The following is a 13,882-nucleotide window of genomic DNA, read 5'->3' on the forward strand; positions in this document are numbered from 1 at the left end:
AACAACAGCCCATTAGGTGGGAGCGCCAGTGGTGATTCAACTTTTCTGCACAGTCACACACTAACTTGCTGTGTCTGACCAAATTAACTTGGTTTAGGATCTCTTCCTCTCCCCAAAAGGATTCCAGTCATAGCCTGTATGTAGGCCTCAGGCCAGCGGGTAGCCTTTTTTGTAGGATGGTCCTCATGAGAGACCGCAGCAACAGAGTGAGAAGCAGGATGTATTTATCACTGTGAAAACACGATGCAACTTAGCTGTGCATTGTGTGCTGCTGTATTTGTACAGGGAAGTGGCTTTGGGCCTGCTTCACCCCTGTGCAGTATGTGGACCAGATAAGCCACCAAAGCAGTGTCTGAAACACTGCAGGACAGTAGTGGGAGGTCTGTTTCCACTGTTAAGGCTATTATACCAGTTAGCTCTGTCCACACTGGCACTGCACTGATGGACACTGGTACCATGGAGGACCACATGATGGCCAGTCTTGCTCAAAGCAACTGATGGTGGTTGATACACATACCATTGGGGTGTTCTTGTGTGTGGACATGAGGTGTGCTTCAGCTGTATTACACAATGGTTAGCACCCCAAATTTCTTTAGAATAGACAATGCCCTGTGGTAATGGTCAAGTCATTGAACCTCTCTGTGACTCCATTTCTCCATCTATATAACAAGGATAGTACTGATTACCCTACCTTATAGAAAGAAAAGGAGTACTAGTGGTACCTTAGAGACTAACCAATTTATTTGAGCATAAGCTTTCATGAGCTACAGCTCACTTCATTGGATGCATTCAGTGGAAAATACAGGAATGCTATTTATTAGAATTGTTTTCTGAATGTTTGTAAAGTGCTAATAATTAATATTATTTTTTCTCTAAATGACTTGTTCCAGCTTGTGCCAGTTTAATGCACACGATACCAAAATAAAACATGAAAGACTTTTTAAAAAACTTTCCAAATGTCTCCCTGTTTTTGGGGTGCACTTTCAGATAATTTATTTGCTTGCAGTTCCCATCACAGAACCTGGAGCAGCACTTACATCTTGTGCATTTTGAATCTTAACTTTGACTTGCCATACTACACGATATGCCAAACTAAAAATACCAGTGGAAGAACTGCACCAGTTCCCAGGGATGCCATGTCTGGTTTGGTCAGACCAGGGAATGGACAATGAAAGAGGTGGCACCCTTTGTTTCCATTTTAAACTACCATGAAAAGAAAGCACATTAAGGTGGGGGCCAAAGAGCTGCCTCCAGATTGCTGCCTTTCTGCACCCCAGGTGTCTCCATTTGTACAATAGGAATTATATCACTTGCATATTTTTACATGGTTTTCTGGGAGTTTCATTCATGAATGTCTGTTAACTGCTCTGAGACTCTTGAATGCAGAACTGCAAAATGGTTAATGAATACTAAACCATTTCCTCCACTGTCTAAGTTGAGACCATTTCCAGTGGTTTTAAGTGCAGGGAATTGCTCTCAAACTGGTAGAAATGTTCTCAAAAGGGAAGTAATTTGTAAAATGTCACCACTGTACAAAACTCCACAAAAGTATGAAATTCCAAAGGGAGGCTGATGCTCCATTCTTAATGCATGCATATGGCAGGGGTTCTCAACTGTTTTCTTTTGGAGATCCTCTCAACGTGCTATAAAAACTCCACAGCCTACCTGTTTTTTCTGCATATCCAGTAGATTAAATGCCAGCATTAGGGGGGTAGCAATCAGGGCAATTGCTTGGGGCCCCACACCAGAGGGGACTTCATGAAGCTAAGTTGGCTTCAGCCCCATGCAGCAGGGATTGGGCTTTGGCTTCAACCCTGAGTGGTGGGGCTCGGGCTTCGGCTTTCTTCCTTGAGCCCCAACAACTCTAACAATGGCCCTGCACTCTGCTTTATTTTGGTGGACCCCCTGAAATCTGCTCATGGCCCACCAGGAAGCCTTGTACCCTTGGTTGAGAACCACTGGCATATGGGACCTGGTGTTGTAATCAGTACCGTGTGGGCAGACTATGGAAATCAACGAGGCTCTGTATGGATGCAGGAGTCCACTCACACAGATCTGATTGCAGACTTGAGGTTGTTGAACAAAATCCTGCCCTCCTCTGAGCTCCCTGAGAGAGAGAGAGAGAGAGAGAGAGAGAGAGAGAGTGAGTGCACTAAAGATAGAGCGGCATTCTGAATTTGGTATTTTCTCCCTTTGGGCATTTGAAGTTGGATCTTTACTATTATTTTTGCGTAGTTTTTGGTATTTAATTTTTTATTAGGCATGAGAATCTGAGGACTCATGAACGAGTCTCTTTTTGAGAAGCATTGTGATTTCACTGGATAAATATTTAAAACATGGCTAACTCAGTAGCCAAATGGATACAGACACTCAGTTTCCTTTGAGATAGCCTCTTAACGGTATACATATTTAAAAATCATTTTTATCATCTCCTTCTAAGTCAAGTTACTCTGCAGTAAGCATCTCTGATTCTCCCTTGAAGGTAATAATTAATAACAATTGTAATAATTAATAAAACAGTAGTTGCCTCTTTTTTTTTTAGTAAAATGTGTTGGATTAGGAAAATATAACTGGGTGTTTATTTTATTTTTCATGTGCCCTGCAAGCTGTGAACAGCTGTGAGAGACAGACTAGCAACATTCTGATAAGCTTGTCTCTTCTCTTTTTGCCTGCTTTCTGTGTATACTGCCTCTGAAGGAACTGTAATCTAGATACCAACTGTCTTTACTGGCCTGGGAGAAATCAGAGCTGCAGAGGATAAACTGATGCAAAAAAGAAATCCTTGATTGCTAAATGCATGGTTAAATGTTAACTTTCTATTAATCACCATTTCCCCTCTCCTCCCCACTGCAAAACACATGTGCTGTACTGTTTTAACAATACTTAATCAACAATAACAGTGGAAAATAATTAATATTTTTATACCAATTATTTCCCCCAGTGATAGAAAAAAAACATAATGGAATAAATCTGGCTTCCTGTCTGTTGCTGGGTTCATATCAAAGTGGTGGTTTTGACCTATAAAGATCTGAGTGGTTTGGATCTTGGTTACCTTAGAGACTGCTTCCCTCTCTATTATACCACAGCTGCAATGCTCCAGGTTTAAATAGGAGAGTAGGGTGGCTGCAGATATTTTCTGGGTCGGGCCCTTGAACAGGAAGAATGTTTTTGTGGTTAAAACCATGGCCTGGGATACTGGAGTTGGGAGGAACACTTCCTGGCTCTGCCACATAGATTCTATGTGACTTTGAGCAAGTCACTTAATCTTTCTGTGGTTCAGTTCCCCATCTATGAAAAGGCTGGATAAAAAATACTTTATCTCACAGGGATGTTGCGAAGCTACATTTATTATTATGCAAATAGCCTCTGTAATGGATGCCAGATAAATGCCTATGTACACAGGAACTTGCTTCCACCCGCACAGGGCCCAAATCAGTTGACCATCAGAGCTCACTGCAGGGTGACCCATTCACCCAGGCTCGTGAGAAGGGATTAGATTATGGAGTGTAGAGTCCCAATCCTGCACACATTTAAGTGAGTACATAACATTACGCCTATGAGTAGCCTCATTAAACTCAGTGAGGCTACTTGTGGGTGCAAAGTTACTCATGTGCCTCAGTGTGTGTTTGGGGCCTAAATAAATTAATGGGCAGTGGAAACCATTAGCCTTGATATGTTGAGTGGGTGGGAGAAGGTTTGTACTCGATATTAGTTTAGTTTGGAAGTGTTTCCATATTGTGCGCATGCCTAGAGAACAGGATTTAGCTGCATTTTGTAAATTAAAAATAAAACTGATTGAATCATAGAATATCAGGGTTGGAAGGGACCTCAGGAGGTCATCTAGTCCAACCCCCTGCTCAAAGCAGGACGAATCCCCAGTTTTTGCCCCCAATCCCTAAATGGCCCCCTCAAGGATTGAACTCACAATCCTGGGTTTAGCAGGCCAATGCTCAAACCACTGAGCTATCCCTCCCCCCCTTGGTCAGCAAACTTTATAAATCCGCATTTCTCAGATGCACTTGTGCACAATCATGGAGTTCAGATTTAAGAAGTTCAACCCACCAGTTTAAGAGAGAACTTAGTCAAGGCATGTTAACTCTCTAGCCAGTTTTACTGGGCTGCCCTAAAATAGAGACAATTATGGACTCTCTATCCTACAAGAGGGTGGGGATTGGAGAAGAGCCTTGGCTTCCCTAGCAATAAGACGAGAGTTTATAAATATTCCATATTTGTCCTGTTTTCTTTGTGATCATCTGAACCATCCAGGCAACCACAAATTTGAAGTTCCTCGGTGGTAGCTCTGAAGCTGGTTTGCTGACAGGGCAGTTACATTTCTCTTGGCTGATTACAAGACCACGGTCCATCAAACTTGAGAGATCAGCTTCCTAATTGAATGGAATCCATAATTATTTTCTCTTCTTTGCATTTTTGACATGTGTGGAACTTTTACTCTTTTCAGGCTTTGTTACTCTTTAAGAATTTTGCCAAGGGGATTTTAAAAACAATTTTTTTGTTTAACTGCAGCAGTGGTTCTCAGGCTATAGTTAGGAGCGTATTACCAGACAGCAAGATGCAAATTAAAATTTTACTTGAAAGTGTATTCCTTTTGGTTAGGTTAAAAAAACAACAACCCCAAACAGCCCAGTTTCCATTATATAAGGAAATCATCTGGTAGCTGCAATTCTGAGGTTTGGTGGAAATGCTACAAACTTACCAACATTTGAAAGCTATAAATAAAATGATGTGGGTGAAAATAAGGCAAGGGCCTTCTCCTGCAAAGCTTTACTCACATGAGTAGTCCCATTGATTTCCCTAGGGGTTACTCGCTGGGATAAGGCTATGCCAGATGGGCCCCATGCCTTTTAATTTTGCTTGAAATGCATTGGAATAAAAGAGCTCTTTGGAGGTACAAAATAGGTCTCTCTTTTCCTCTCTATATGAACAGTCAGCATGTATGAGTGAGCAGCAGACTGGGTCAGGTTGAATTGTTCTGTTAATCTCCACAGCACACATTCTGCTCAACCTTGTGAGCTGATTTTGTGGTTCACATTGTGAACTATCTTAGAACACCTCATTAGCAGAGGATGATGGCTTTATTTGGGGGAACAAGTAATAAAAACCCTTCCTTTGGTTAGAAATGAGCAGTTTAATTTTAATGTGATGACAGCCTGATAGCGAGGATTAGGCTTGCATTAATGCTGGAGCTTGGTGTCAGAATGACAGAGAGGAGAGCTATCTGCACTCATGCATATAAACTAGCCCCAGTGAAAAAAATCGAAAGGAAGAAAACCTGCTGTGTTTTTAACTTCTGAGGCTTTTCTCTCCTCTGTCAGCTCAGTGGACATCTGTTAAGTAGCAAAACCTTTATATGGAATCCGTTTCCCTGAATCTTTGTTTTCTGGCTGTAAGCAGCCATCATTTGAAACTATAACGATGAATAAAATACCAAAGGGCAATGCATCAGATGCAGTTTTTACTGCTAGTTATAAGGAAAGCATTTATATAAGTGAATATACATGAAGCAGTGCTGTATTTTGCCACCATGGGACTCTAGCCACAGAAAGTTTCCACAGCGTCTGTCCTAATGGGAACATTTAATCTAGCAAAATGTTTCAATAAATAAAAGATTTTAAATAATCTTGACACCTTTGATTTATATGATACTTGTCACATGTGTCACAAAACTCTTTGCAAAGATGGGTAAGTGTTATTCCCATTTTACAGAAGAGGAAAATGAGACACACAGATAAATAACTTGCTGCTACCTTGTGGTCCCTATCCACTCTTGATTGTTCCATCCCTCTATTGAATCTTGTCTCAAGCAAGACTGTAAACTTGGTGGTGCAGGGTATGTCTTTTTCACTGTATGTTATACAGCACTACAGTAATATTAATATACACAAATAATTTCAGGTAACACAGTGAGAGAAAAGCAGAGTGGGGAATAGAAGCCAGGCTTTCTAACCACTAGATCAGTGGTTCTCAAAGCCGGTCTGCCGCTTGTTCAGGGAAAGCCCCTGGCGGGCTGGACCTGTTTGTTTACTTGCCACGTCCACAGGTTCGGCCGATCACGGCTCCTGCTGGCCGTGGTTCGCCGCTACAGGCAAATGGGAGCTGCAGGAAGGGCGGCCAGCATGTCCCTTGGCCCTTGCCGCTTCCCGCAGCCCCCATTGGCCTGGAGCAATTTTAACCAGATTAAATTATAGATGGAACTAATGTATATATGAAGGGGATCTGACGTAACCACTTTATTACTACTGATTGATTGATTGATCCATCCAGTAGAGGGCAGTTCAGGGGTTTTCAGGACAAATTTTTTGGTGGCTCCGAGTGTGGCCACCAACTCTTGCTGGTGGCCGCTCTCATGCTTTTTCCTAAAATACTTAATTAGCTTTAGGAAAAACCAAAAAATACACACATAAACACATCCAAATCACTGTAATTTATTTATTGCTAGCTAGTAAATCTATTGTAAAAAGTGATATTATCAAACATAAAAGTATCACTTTTCACAGAAGACTTACTCAGCCCCAGCAAGCCTGAGCTACAAATTAAGCCCTGTATGGGGAGTGGTCAGGATAGGCAGTAGGGGCCAGGGGCGATGGAGTTAGGGGAGACAGTGGGGGCCGAAGCCCCAGAGCCAGAGCCCAAAGCCCTGTGGCTGGGGGACAGGATGTAGCCTGAAGTCATGCAGCTGGAGCCTGCTGCCCCACCACCTCAGGGGTGAAGCCCAAAGCCTGAGCCCCGCCATACCTGTGAAGATGGGGAACTCACCAGCTGCCTGCACCTTCAGCGTTGTGTCCCAGCTGTCTCCAGTGGGGGGCAGGGCCCAACCCTACTTGCAGCCCCTGCAGACAACACCAAGGTGGTGCATCCAGGAGCAACAGGGAGAGAGAGGGACTGCTGCTTTGCCCCTCCATAGCTCAGTGGTTTGAGCATTGGCCTGCTAAACCCAGGGTTGTGAGTTCAATCCTTGAGGGGGCCATTTGGGATCTGGGGCAAAAATTGGGGATTGGTCCTGCTTTGAGTAGGGGGTTGGACTAGATGACCTCCTGAGGTCCCTTCCAACCCTGATATTCTATGATTCTATGAATCACAGCCCAGGAGGCTGTGGCTGCAGGAAAAGCAACTGGTGGCCACATTTGAGAAATGCTGTGATATATGTGTAATAGAGATCTGTGCATTGAAATTCCACAGGAACACAAATAACCCCCCGTATCATGGTGTATGTGCAACCCCACTGTTAAATGTTTGTTACAAGCCTCCCCAGTGTGTCTGATTCGCAAGGATATGAGTCTGCTAGAGCTACCAACAAGTAGATTTAGTCCTTTTGCACAAGCTGTAGAGACTCATGCTTTAGCTCAGGAGGTCTCAAGTTAAACCCCAATGGCAGCTGAGAAGGCACTCATTGTGTTAGAGTATCTCCTGCTGAAGTAGAAAATAATGCTTGCAATGAATATTGTGGAATATTCATGTGAATAATCAGATTAGATAGAGCAGGGGGAAGGGATATTCCAATTAATAGTTCGGGCATCCTGATTAGCAGTTGTCCTGACTGGACATGGTTGCAGTTCTGTCCTCTTTGCCTTAAATGTAATAGGCATGATTGCATCCCTCTGGCATCAACTACATATATGTATACATGGAGAGAGCAAGCCAGACACACACAAAATATCCAGCACTTGCAAGGGATGGACTCACTAGTCTAAAAGGGGCAGTTTGGTAGGGTGGTTGGTCACTGAACTGGGATTCAGGAGACCTGGGTGCCACTAATATATGTGACCTTGGGCAAGTGGTTTCACCTCTCTGTGTCTTTTCCCTCCCACTCTTTGTCTGTCTTGGCTGTTTAAATTGTAAGCTCTTTGGGGATGGGACTGTCTTTTGCTATATGGTTGTGCAGTTCCTAGCTCCCTGGAGCCCTGATCTTGAGGGGGGTGGGTCTAGGTGCTACCATATGGTTCATAATAACAATGTCTTTTTTCCACCTCTAAACTTTGATAGCTTATGCATAATCTTCTGTGAAATGTCTAGCTGTTCATTGTTGTTCCACATAGAGGAAGCTGAAAGAACATTAACTTGGCACTAAAAATATTGAATTTTAAAGCAAGCAGATCAACTATAACCATTTTGGGTGTTCTGGCACATTTGTATTCTCTAGGTTAAAGTGCTATTTATTCTCAGTACTGTTGACCTGATTTTAATCCTAGCTACATTAATGCCTACAGCCATTGCATGGAATATATTGAGTAGAAAAATAAATTCATTCTTACAGAATGATGATATAACAGTGTTTTTAAAAGGTCAGAGATGGAATTTGTTTTCTGAATGTTGTTGAAACTAGCATGCTTGAGCATTTTGAAATTCAATATGCCCTTATGCCAAGTGAACACTCGCAGGGAAATAAGGGCCTTATCCTATTACTTGGTGAGCCCGCTTGCCTCCCATGTTATTCAATGGCTGTTGAGAGCACTCAGTATCTCTCAGGATTGAGCCCTGTGAGTGCTTTTTAAACATTGCACAGCTCCATGCTTACGCAAGAATAATAAAGAATAGACTTCCCGGCATATCTGAGTAAATCGGGGAGGGGAGGCAGAATAAGTGTTAAATGTTCACATTTGTCAATTCTAGACACCATGGAATGAATGGATGATAGCTTTGGGAATCATGATGTATATCCTAAATGATTCTGCACGCAGCCTCGGAAATCATGAGTGGCATCATTTGAAATCTGCGCACCAACTATTCTCTAGTTTTCCCTTTGTTGTCAGTCATCAGCTTGGCACTGCACGCTATTATTATACTATTGTATATCTTTTGTGAAGTGCATTGAATTGTCTTGGCAAGATAAAGCTCCATCTAAGGGAAAGTCACAGTTGTAGGTGATAAACATTTGGTGAACAAAGCAAAGTTCACAGTATCTGTTTTCTTTTAGTGTTATCCAAGGACATATACAATTTCTAGGCAGATAAAGTGTTTACTTAAAAGTGGGAGGAGGAAGAACTAGAGATGTCCAAAACATCAATGAAATGATATTTCATGAAACATCATAACGGAATGAAAGATTCCAGATGGATTTTTGCAGATTTTTTGGCTTGAATAGAAATATACTCCATGAAGCATCCATGGGCATTGACTTTTGTTTTTGCTGGTGGGTGCTTCAGCCCCGAGTCCCCATTCCTGCTCGGCCCCTCGCCCCTGTTCCAGCCCCTCCCCTGAGTGCGTCCTGCCCGCTCCTCTCTGCCCCCTCCCCCAAGCACCTCCCACCTGCCACTCGTTCCTTTCTGCCCCCTTCTGCCTTAAGGGCGAGGGACAGGGGGAGGGTGTGGAGAGTAGTGAGCAGGGGGGTCTCAGAGGAAGGGGTAGAGGAGGGGCGCAGCATGGTTGTGGCCACAGGGGAAGAGGCTGAGCGGGGGCGGGGCCTTGGGGCGGAGCACAGGCAGGGCGATGGTCAATGGGTGCTGAGCACTCCCTTCCCCCCCTCCCCTGTGGGTGCTTGAGCCCCAGAGCACCTGGGGAATTGGTGCCTACGGAAGCATCTACATTGTGACTTTGTTTTTACTTGGTGTACTCCTATGGAAAGAAAGAGATGTTTATTAAAGGGCTGACTGATGATTAAGCTAATTTCCTGACAGATGCTTTCAAACACATCAGAGTGTCCAATTCATATGTGGATTTGGGTAAAGTGCTTGATGGTTGGACATGAGGAATGTTAGTATTACAGAGGCTCAGAAAGACTATAGGCCCAATCTGATCTCCTTACTCATATCAATGACACAACTTCTGTTTCCTTCAACGGGAGTTGGAATAGGTCCAAAGTGTCTGGTTAGAAATAATATATTTTTGGGAAAAAATTCCATACCTCTTTTTCTTACACCTGAGACCATTAAATTTACCAGGATTTAAAAACTGATTTTTCTTTTCACCATTTAATCCCATTTGTGTGCTTTTAGTTTGTTGTTTTTCTCTCAAACTTAACAATGAACCTACACTAGTTAGTTTCAATTCTATTTTTGGAAGTATTTCACTTCCTGAATCTCTGGGGAACATTTCATTCAAACAAAATGCTTTTAACTGAATTGTTAAAGTAATTATAAAAATATTGAATTCATACTAGGTTTTTTAAAACATGTTTTGTTTGTTTTAAATACATCTGCATTTAGGGTCTGTGCTTCTCACCCTTTTAAAGTGAGAACAGGTAGGTAAAGAAGACAGAGGAATTATTTCAGATTCACATTCAGTACTGATGTATGTAAACATATAGCAATACAAAAGCAGTGGAAAACTTTTTTAGTGTTCTGTTCTTTGTGTGTGGTTCAGAACACATGCAGGAGTGTATACACCCCTGTAAACAGAAAAGTTGCCAACAGATTTCATAGATTCCAAGTCCAGACGGAACTATTGCGATTACCTAGTCTGACCTCCTGTATAACATAGGCCATAGAACTTCCCCAAAATAATACCTAGAGCACGTCTTTTTTAGAAAAACATCTAACCTTGATTTAAAAAATGGTCAGTGATAGAGAATCCACCATGACCCTTGGTAATTGTTCCAGTCGTGAATTACCCTCAGTGTTAAGAATTTACACCTTAATTACAGTCTGAATTTGTCTAGCTTCAACTTTCAGCCATTGGATTGTGTTATAGCTTTCTCTGCTAGAATGAAGGGACCATTATTAAATATTTGTTCCCCATATAGTTCCTTATAGACTGTAATCATGTCACCCCTTAACGTTCTGTTTGTTAAACTAAATAGATTGGGGTCCTAGAGTCTATCACTATAAGGCATGTTTTCCTTTAATCCTTTACTCATTCATGAGGCTCTTCTCTGAGCTCTCCCCAATTTATGAACATCCTTCTTGAATTGTGGGCACCAGAACCAGATACAGTATTCTAGCGTGGTCACACCAGTGCCAAATGCAGAGGTAAAATAACTAGGGTTGTTGATTAATTGCAGTTAACTCACATGATTAACTCAAAAAAATTAATCGTGATTAATAGCAGCTTTAATCACACTGTTAAACAATAGAATACCAATTGAAAATTATTAAATATTTTGGATCTTTTTCAACATTTTCATATATATTGTAATCTGCGTTGTAATTGAAATCAGTGTATATTATTTTTATTTATTATTGGAAATATTTGCACTGTAAAAATTCACCTCATACAATTACTGTAGTGCAATCTCTTTGTCGTGAAAGTGCAATTTACAAATGTAGATTTTTTTTTGTTACATAACTGCATTTGAAAACAAAACAATGTAAAACTTCAGAGCCTACAAGTCCAGTCAGTCCTACTTCTTGTCCAGCCAATCGCTAAGACAAAGAAATTTATTTACATTTACAGGAGATAATGCTGCCCTCTTCTTACTTACAATGTCACCAGAAAGTGAGAACAGGCATTTACATGTTACTTTTGTAGCCAGCATTGCAAGGTATTTGCATGCCAGATATGCTAAACATTCATATGCTCCTTCATGCTTTGGCCACCATTCCAAAGGACACTCTTCCATGCTGATGACACTTGTTATAAAGATAATGCATTAATTAAATTTGTGACTGAACTCCTTGGGGGAGAATTGTACGTCCCCTGCTCTGTTTTACCCTGCATTCTGCCCTATATTTCATGTTGTAGCAGTCTCAGATGATGACCCAGCACATGCTGTTCATTTTAAGAATGCTTTTACTGCAGATTTGACAAAACACAAAAAAGGTACCAATGTGAAATTTCTAAAGTTAGCTACAGCACTCGACCCAAGGTTTAAGAATCTGAAGTGCTTTCCAAAATCTGAGAGGGACGAGGTGTGGCGCATGCTTTCAGAAGTCTTAAAAAAGCAGCACTCTGATGCGGAAACTATAGAACACAAACCACCAAAAATGAAAATCACCCTTCTGCTGTTGGCATCTGACGCAGATGATGAAAATGAACATGCGTTGATCCACACTGCTTTGGATTGTTATCGAGCAGAATCCATCATCAGCATGGACACATGTCCCGTGGAAAGATGGTTGAAGCACAAAGGGACATATTAATCTTTAGTGTCTACCAGTCTACCAGTGCATCTGGTACGTAAATATCTTGCAACGCCAGCTACAAGAGTGCCATGAGAACGTCTGTTCTCACTTTCAGGTGACAGTGTAAACATGAAGCGGGCAGCATTATTTCCTGCAAATGTAAACAAACTTGTTTGTCTGAGTGATTGGCTAAACAAGAAGTAGGACTGAGTGAACTTGCAGACTCTAAAGTTTTACATTGTTTTTTTTTTTGAACGCAGTTGTTTTTTGTACATAATTCTACATTTGTAAGTTCAACTTTAATGATAAAGAGATTACAGTACAGTACTTGTATTAGGTGAATTGAAAAATACTATTTCTTTTGTATTTTTTACAGTACAAATACTTGTAATCAAAAAGAAATATAAAATGAGTCCCTGTACCCTTTATATTCTGTGCTGAAATCAATATATTTGAAAATGTAGCAAATATCCAAAATATTTAAATCCATGGTCTTCTATTGTTGTTGGTTCAGTGTGATTAATCGCAATTCATTTTTTTAAATTGTGATTAATTTTTTTAATCACTTAACAGCCCTACAAATAACCTCTCTACTCCTCCTCAAGATTCCCTTATAGATTCCATACAAATATGGAAACAAAGACCAAATTCTCCTTTACCTCATCAAACAGAAGTAAATATTGTCTAGATTTGTCACTGTTGCATTTCTAGCTAACGTTTTCAGACCTTGTAGCAACTCCTTTTTTCCCTTTACGGAAAGGTGATATTAAAAAAAAAATGTTTCTCATTCCAGGCATTTTGATATTTAATGAATAATTAAGAAGTGTCTACATTAGGGTAAACGCCTTTAGTATTAGGAGGGGATGGTATGATGGGATAACATGATTTTGGCAATTAATTGAGCTTTAAATATTCATGGTAAATAGGCCCAATGGCCGGTGATGGGATGTTAGATGGGGTGGGATCTGAGTTACTACAGAGAATTCTTTCCTAGATATCTGGCTGGTGAGTCTCACCCACATGCTCAGGGTTCAGCTGATCACCATATTTGGGGTCGGGAAGGAATTGTCCTCCAGGGCAGATTGGAAGAGGCCCTGGGGGTTTTTCGCCTTCCTCTGTAGCATGGGGCACGGGTCACTTGCTGGAGGATTCTTTGCACCTGGAAGTCTTTAAACCATGATTTGAGGACTTCAATAGCTCAGACATAGATGAGAGGTTTATCGCAGGAGCGGGTGGGTGAGATTCTGTGGCCTGCGTTGTGCAGGACGTCAGACTAGCTGATCATAATGGTCCCTTCTGACCTTAATATCTATGAATCTATTATTTTTTTAAATTAAAAAGGATTGGAAGAGGCTTTTTCGTATATATTTAGCTGCAAGTTGTCCCCATTAGGTAACATTTTTCATTTGCTCCAAAAGAAAAGGCAGTGGGCAAATTCTTCCCTGGTGTAACATCTCTGAGATCAGTAGGGTTACGGCACAGATGAATTTTGCCCAATGTCATTTTCGGTAACTTAATTTAGGCTTAATTGTTTGGCATAATTGCCAAGTGTACTATCAGTTTTATGATGGTTTATGAGAAATGGCCTCAGTCAACCATTGCTAACACAATGACCCTCTAAATGAAATGCTGCATCACAGACTACTAGTTCTGGCATAAATATTTTTTGATAAGTAAATAAATGAGGTGACACAAAGAGATTTGGGGTGAATTCATCCAGCTTTAGGAGAATGAATAATTGTTCTCCTCCCCACACCCACCTCTACTGCCCATTTCAGCAACTCACTGCATGGTGAGATCCAGCATAAGCCATCCCCAGAACAGAAGGACTGGTCTGTCAAAGATAATATCAGTAGTTTGTTTCCCAT

The 13,882-nt window shown here is 41.3% G+C and overlaps 1 protein-coding gene across 3 annotated transcripts in view; it reads left to right on the forward strand.

Moving 5' to 3' along the window:
* Positions 1-13,882, forward strand: part of SORCS2 (sortilin related VPS10 domain containing receptor 2) — an 843,820-nt gene that overhangs the window by 189,063 nt on the left and 640,875 nt on the right. The window lies entirely within an intron of this gene.

Source organism: Lepidochelys kempii, chromosome 4, assembly GCF_965140265.1.
Source record: "Lepidochelys kempii isolate rLepKem1 chromosome 4, rLepKem1.hap2, whole genome shotgun sequence".
Lineage (NCBI taxonomy): Eukaryota > Metazoa > Chordata > Testudines > Cheloniidae > Lepidochelys > Lepidochelys kempii.